The sequence below is a fragment of the Dipodomys merriami genome, unplaced genomic scaffold, assembly GCF_024711535.1.
Source record: "Dipodomys merriami isolate MVZ:Mamm:240054 unplaced genomic scaffold, mDipMer1.0.p SCAF_4094, whole genome shotgun sequence".
NCBI lineage: Eukaryota > Metazoa > Chordata > Mammalia > Rodentia > Heteromyidae > Dipodomys > Dipodomys merriami.
Window position 1 is genome coordinate 1 of NW_027205709.1, and position 7,497 is coordinate 7,497.

The 7,497-nt window shown below is 37.2% G+C and overlaps 1 non-coding gene across 1 annotated transcript; it reads left to right on the top strand.

Moving 5' to 3' along the window:
- The first annotated feature begins 5,201 nt into the window (after positions 1–5,201).
- LOC138806866 (U6 spliceosomal RNA) lies at positions 5,202–5,308 on the top strand. Its single transcript, XR_011365993.1, has one exon. It is a non-coding gene; the product is annotated as a U6 spliceosomal RNA (small nuclear RNA).
- Positions 5,309–7,497: the final 2,189 nt, after the last annotated feature.

A 7,497-nucleotide genomic window follows, 5' to 3' on the forward strand; every position in this document is an offset into this window, starting at 1 on the left:
AAATACTGGCTTGATTTATGCTGATTCTACTTGTGTAGACACATGTAAAATCACTCACCAAGTCCAAGAGCACATCATTTTTTGTCAGTTGGTATAGTTGTTTTCTACACAATTATTGACAGTTTACAAATTATTCTCAAACTTTAATACATTAAAAATACTTTCTTCTTTTCTTATTTTCTTGGCCAGGAAATCAGCCAGACCTCAGTCAGCATTTCTCTCATAGGACTTTTCACATGGGTTGGTTAAATGTTGGTCTGAGGTCCAGTCTTCTGAGGACTCACTCATCTGCTTAGGAATTGATGCTGTCTTTTGGAAAAGAGCTCAAGGAAGGATGCTATTTAGCGCCTTATAACTTTATTTTTTTTATTGTGAGAACACTGTACAGAGGAGTTACAATTACATGGGCAACATAACGAGTACATTTCTTATCAAGCATTGTTGGCTACTCTTTCTTTCCTCTTCCCATCTTTTCCCATCTTCCCCCTACACCCGGTCATCCCCCCACCCACCAAAGTTGTAAAGTTCGTTTTTCGAGAAAACAACATTGAAATTCCACCTCACCCCAGTTAGAATGGTTATAATAAAGAACTCTAATAACAACAGATGCTGGAGGGGATGTGGACAGAAGTGAAGCTTTCTACATTGTTGGTGGGAGTGTAAACTTGTTCAACCACTTTGGAAAGCAGTATGGAGGTTCCTCAAAAGACTCCACATAGAGCTCCCCTATGACCCAGAAATCTGACTTTGAGCATTTACCCACATGATCACAAACAAGACCATACTAAAGCTACCAGCACGACTATGTTTATTGCACCCCTATTTACTACAGCTAAGATATGGAACCAACCCAGACGCCACTCAATAGATTAATGGATCAAGAAAATGTATATATACACAATGGAATTCTATGCCTCCATCAGAAAAGATGACATTGCCCCATTTGTTAGGAAATGGTAAGACTTGGAAAAAATTATATTAAGTGAAGTAAGCCAGGCCCAAAGAAACATAGGTCTCATGGTTTTCCTTATTTGCAATAACTAGTATATGTCTGAGTCAAGCAGAAAAGGTCAGATAACTTGATGTTAGGGGAATGAAGCCCAAGATAAGTATTCAAATGTTTTTTTGCCTTTCATGAAATTGTTTTTAACATTTTTATAAGATGATTTCTATGTTGCTTTGTATGTTCCTCCCCCACGGTATAACCCCTGCTTTCACTGTATTGATGTAGGTATAATTTGTGGAGGGGAAGGGAAAAAAATCATTTAACTAGGGATATAGGTGGACCTATTGCAACAATGAGATGTATAACTTTATTCTTTACAAGGATATTTTCCTGCTACTTTGGTTGTTAAGAGTGTCTATAAGAGCAAGCATTCTGTAGGGAGCTGGGAGACACCATATATTCTTTACTTACTGAGATTCCTAAGTGACTTGTACTGCATTTTGCAAGTCGAATCTGTCAAAACCTACCAGTTGTAAGAGATAAGAGGAGTGGTAAAAGAACTCATGGAGACAAATACATTTTCAACATATTTTGTTCCAAGCATTCCATCTAAGGCATAGTCAACAACTAGTGAAACTTGTGTTGGCTGTAAATATGTGTCTTTCTCCATGTGTGCATGTATACATGTGTATATGTATGTGTGAATTTGTGTGTATAGTAACATACATGTGTACATATATAAGGGCATATACATACATATATGCATATATAAATAAATATACATATGCAAATACATGTACATATATATAAATCAGTGTTCAGTGATTTAATCAATAGTTCCCAGCACATTGTCATTCTCACAAAGTGTACATGTTAAACTGCTCTGAGGAGCTGTGCTCTATGATGGGTATCCTTTGTTCTCACTTGCCCCATTACCTTGTTTTTCATCCCCGTGAACAACTTCGGTCTGCTTACAATAGGATAGTTTTGTTTTCATTACATGTAGTTACTTACTGATAATCAAAGACAAAGGTTTTTTGTAAAAGAAAAAGAACTTTTAGGTCTCAAGTCAAAATATCTTACCTATCCCAATGATTCCTATGAGATAAAATTTATAACAGAAGAAAAGTGAAAAGGAATTCCTAGATCTGTTGTTTTGCCATTTAGAATGGCAAAGAATAATATCACGCCAATCTTATAATTGTTAAAAACTGCAAGGGAAACTGTTGGTCCCTATCATGTTCCCACAAAACCAGTGGATCCTGAAGGATAATAGACCAGCTGAAATTCTAAGTAGCAGACATGGAGCCTGAAAGAGAAAGACCATGAATGAAAAAGGGTGAAAGAGAGAAGTACAATAATACTGAAAGTACATAACAGATAAACAAGAGCTGTATGAGAATATTCATACTGCTATCTTTAGACTCTTCATGTACATTTGAAGGTATCTGATGTATGATAACCCATCAATATAACATATAAAATGATTTTGATAAAAAATAAAAATGATGATTCCCTGCCTGGTTTTAGGATGAGGATTATGATGGCTTCATAGAATGTGTTCAGTAGTGAACTTTCTCTTTCAATTTCATTGAAGAGTTGGAGGAGTATTGGTGTGAGCTCTGCTTTGATGGCCTTGTAGAATTCCGCTGCAAAACCATCTGGTCCTGGACTTTTCTTAGATGGAAGGTCTCTTATTGCTGTTTCTATTTCAATGCTTGATATGGGCCTGGAAAGACTTCGAAAAAATTATATTAAGTGAAGTAAGCCAAGCCCAAAGAAACATAGGTCCCATGGTTTCCCTCATTTGCAATAGTTAGTATATGTATGAGTCAAGCAGAAAAGGTCAGAAAAGGTGATGTTAGGAAAATGAACCCTAAGATAAATGTTTTTTTTTCTTTCATTCATTTGTTTCTAACGCATTTATATGATTATTTCCTTGTTGCTTTGTATGTCTCTCTCCCACATTATAACCCCTGCTTTCACTGTATTTGATGTTGTTATAATTTGTGGAAGGGAAGGGGAAAAACAAGTCGTTTAAATAAGGATACAGGTGGACCCGTTGCAACAATGAGAAGTACAAGTTGTCATGTCGAAAACGAACTTTGCAACTTTGGTAGGGGGTGGGGGGAGGATTGGGTGGGGGGGAGGCTTGGAATGGATGGGAAGGGGAAATATAGGAGGAGGCTACAATGCTTGATAAGAAATATACTCATTATCTTGCCCATGTAATTGTAATCCCTCTGTACAGTTTTTTCACAATAAAAAAATAAAAATGACTCAGAAGAAATTATAAGTGCAAATATAATCTTCCCAGAAGAACACTCTCAGAGATATTTCATGACTTTGAAAAGGATAAAGTGGCTCAAGTTAGCATAAATTTAGAAGTATGACAATTCACAAAAATATAAAAAGATATTCATATATTTCATTATATAACCCAAAGCAGAAAGCAAATATTGTTTAGATGATTTTTTAAAGCATAGTCTTTCTGGAGCTGGGAAGGTGGCTCAATGGGAGAGTGCTTGCCTTGCATGCATGGGGCCCTGGGTTTGATTCCTCAACACTACAGAAGTAGAAAAAGACGAAGGCTCAAATGGTACCGCTAGCCTTGAGCTGAGGGACAGCACCCAGGACCCAGAGTTCAAGCCCCATGACCAACAAAATAAAAATCAACAAAACACTGCTGGGTGCCGGTGGCTCAGGACTGTAACCGTAGCTATGCAGGAGGCTGAGTTCTGAGGATCCCGGTTGAAAGCCAGCCCAGGCAGGAAAGTCCGTGAGAATCTTATCTCTAATAAACCACTAGAAAACCAGAAGTGGTGCTGTGGCTCAAGGGATAGCGTGCCAGCCTTGAGCTGAAGAGTGCAGGGACAGCGCTCTGGCCCAGAGTTCAAGCCTCAAGACTGACAAAAACAAAAAACACAAAAACAGTCTCTCACTTTTGTGGTCTCAACTCTGTAATACCGCCGCTTCAGACGAAGGCTAAGATTTTGGGTGTGGACCTTTATCATCCCTCCTAATTCAGACTGTACTTGATAATTTTTTTAATAAATAATTTGTTCTTAATTTTCTTCTTTGTAAACTCACATGCACCTATAAAAAATGCTTTGGCCATCCCAGTAAGCTTCTCAAAGTACCTCCTGAGGACGACTTATAAAAAGTTGTATTATATTACAAAAAGGAAAACAATGCAACAAATAAAGAAAATGGACAATTAAATATTAATGATTAATCAAATAAAAAAACAAACAATTACCAGTGTTCTACATATTAGATTTTACTACTTTCTCATATTCCTGTACATTTAAAACTGGCTAAGATTATGATGTTTAAAAAGAGGATTTTGTTTTGGTTTTTATTTTGGGTCTGGTCGTGGCCCTGGAGTCTGAGCCTGGGCGCTGCCCCTCAGCTCTTCAGCTCACGGCTAGCACTCTACCACTTGAGCCACATCACCACTTCCAGCTTGTTTTTTGTTTATGGGTGTTGAGGAATCGAACCCAGGGTCTCAAGCATGCAAGGCAAGCGCTTTACCACTGAGCCACCTTCCCAGCCCCTTAAAAAGAGTTTTATAGGCTATGAGTAGTCTTTAAAATTACCCACTAAGATTACTTTTTATGGCTCATCTCATCATTTGTATATGGCTTATATCATCATTTGTTCCTCACTAACATGTAAAGTAAGGAAGCCCTAAAAATTAAACAGAAACTATCTAGTTAACAAAGTCTTAACTCTTCACTCTGCTTCTTTACGCAAAGACTTTGCAACTTCTTATTGGTAATGTTTCTATAAACTCTGAAATGTACATAATTAGTACCATATGTCTGCTACCATAAACCTTAAATACTTTATAGAAAAGTTTATCACCTGCCAAACAGTCCTAATTTTGGCATATATATGCAAATTCCCAAAATTAAATACATTTAAAATTTAAAACTTTTAACAACCTTAACACTTGCTGCAGTGTTCATTATGACAGGTGCCTTGTATAGAACAATTGAATTCCTCCTCCTACACATCTCTTGAACAACAAATATCTGGAATTATTTTGTTTTTGACATGCCAGTCTTGACTTTATTCTTAAATGTGTGCTTATGTAAGAAATGCATGGTACTAACAGTTTGTTGTATTGCTAACAAAAAAAAAAAAAGAAATACATGCTTCTAAAATTTCACAAGAATTCTTTTGAACTTACTTTTTTTTGAATTGTCTAGTTTAAGAAAATCAATTACACTTTATATATAAAAAATGTTCTGTGCTCAATTAGGCAGCAAATACGCTAAAATTGGAACAATACAGAGAAGATTAGCATGGCCCCTGAGCAAGGTTGACATGCAAATTAGTGAAATGTTCCATATTTTTGCAACAACAGATGCTGGAGAGTATCTGGCCACAGGGAACTCTAGTGCATTCTTGGTGGGTGTGTAAACTTGTTCAACCACTTTGGAAAGCAGTATGGAGGCTCTTCAAAAGACTCCATATGAAGCTTTCCTATGACCCAGCAATCCCACTTATGGGCATTTACCCGAATGATCACAAACAAGACCATACTAAAACTACCAGCACAGCTATGTTTACTGCAGCATTATTTACAATAGCTGATATAGAGCCAACCCTGATGCCCCTCAGTAGATGAATGGATCAAGAAAATGTGGGTGTATATAAACAATGGAATGCTATGCCTCCATCAGAAAGAATAGTATCACCCAATTTGTTAGGAATTGGAAAGTCTTGGAAAAAAATTTATTAAGTGAAGTAAGCCAAGTCCAAAGAAACATAGGTCCCGTGGTTTCCCTTATTTTCAATAACTAATATATGTCTGAGATAAGCAGAATAAGTCAAAAGCTATGTGCATATGAGCAGATAAGATGATATTAAGGGAAATGAACCCTAAGACAGGGACACAAGTATGTTTTTTCTTTCTTGTTATTGTTTCTAACGTACTTATGATGTGCAATGTGATTTTTTTTTCTTTCTGTATATGTTCCTCCCCCACGCTATAACCCCTGTTTTCATTGTATTTGAAGTTGGTACACCTACATCCTGTGTATATGTTTCTCTAATTTGGTGAGGGGAAGGGAAATACAAAATGGTTAAATAGGGATACAGGTTAACTCATTGTAACAATGAGATGCACAAGACACTCTGTTGAAAAATGAACTTTACAATTTAGTCAGGGGGAGGGGGGAGGGGAGCGTATTTGTGGAGGTGGGAGGGAAGGGATGGTGGGAAGAGGGAACAATGCTTGTTAAGAAATGTACTCATTATTTGCTCCCATAAATGTGACACCTCTGTACAGTTTTTTTATAATAAAAATTGTATGAAAATGTTCTTATGTCTTGGTAGTGTAAAAATATCAGGAACAGAATAATGAAGGAATGTTGTAGACTGAGGTGAAGTCCATATAAAAATGTGCAAAACTGATGAGCGGTATATTGTGTTTTACATCATTTAAGTTACATTGAAAAAATAGGGAAGACCTAGAAGAATGAATTCTCTTTTTGATATCCTATCATAGTTCCTTAGCAGGATGAACTCTTTCCTCATTGTTGTAGAGGCATCATCAGATGAGAGGAACTGATTTTTTTTGTTGGCTTCCTTACATTTATTTGTCAGTTTATGAACTACTAGTTTATGTCTGAGACAAGAAGAAAAGGTCAGATAAGTTGATGCTAGATGAAATGAACCCCAAGATAAGTAGTCAAATGTTTTTTTTCTTTCTTGCAATTGTATTTAACATATTTATAAGATGATTTCTTTGTTGCTTTGTATGTCTGTCCCCCACGGTATAATCCCTGCTTTCATTGTATTTGATGTTGTTATAATTTGTGGAGTGGAAGGGCAAAAACAAACCGTTTAAATACTGATATAGGTGGACCTATTACAACAATGAGTTGGACAAATCCTTATGTTGAAAAACGAACTTTCCAACTTTGGCAGGGTAGGGAAGGTAGAAGGATGGGAAGGGGAAACAAAGGAGGTAGCAGCAATGCTTGATAAGAAATGTACTAATTGCCTTGCCAATGTAATTTTAACTCCTCTGTACAGTATTTTCACAATAAAATTTTTTAAAAAAGAAACTAAGGGAAATTAGACACACAGGCTTTGGAAAGTGTAAGGTCTGCTCCTAGATGGCAAGCAGACTCCACCCTCCTCGCAGCAAATTTTGTACCCAGTACTTGCGTTATCTAGGCAACTGGCACAAATGGAAGAGGTCACATCTGCATCTGCTGAGGTGACATCTGAATTTGATGTGGCCACAAATTTCTCCGCCCATAACTTAGATAAGGTCTAGCTCAGGCCCAGATGACCTTTCTCTGCTCTTTTATAGCTCTTTCTCATCTCTTTCCTTCTCTTCTCTTTCCCAGGTCTCTTCTCTTTCCTCGCTCTCTCTTTCCCACCTTTCCCAGATGGTCTCTATTCTAGCTCTTTTCTAGCTCTTTTCTAGCTCTTTTCTCTCTCTTTCTCAGCTCTTCAAGCTCTCTTTCCCAGGCCTTTCCCCACCACGTTGAGGACCAAGATGGTCTGGTGTCAGCTGGAATGATGAATAA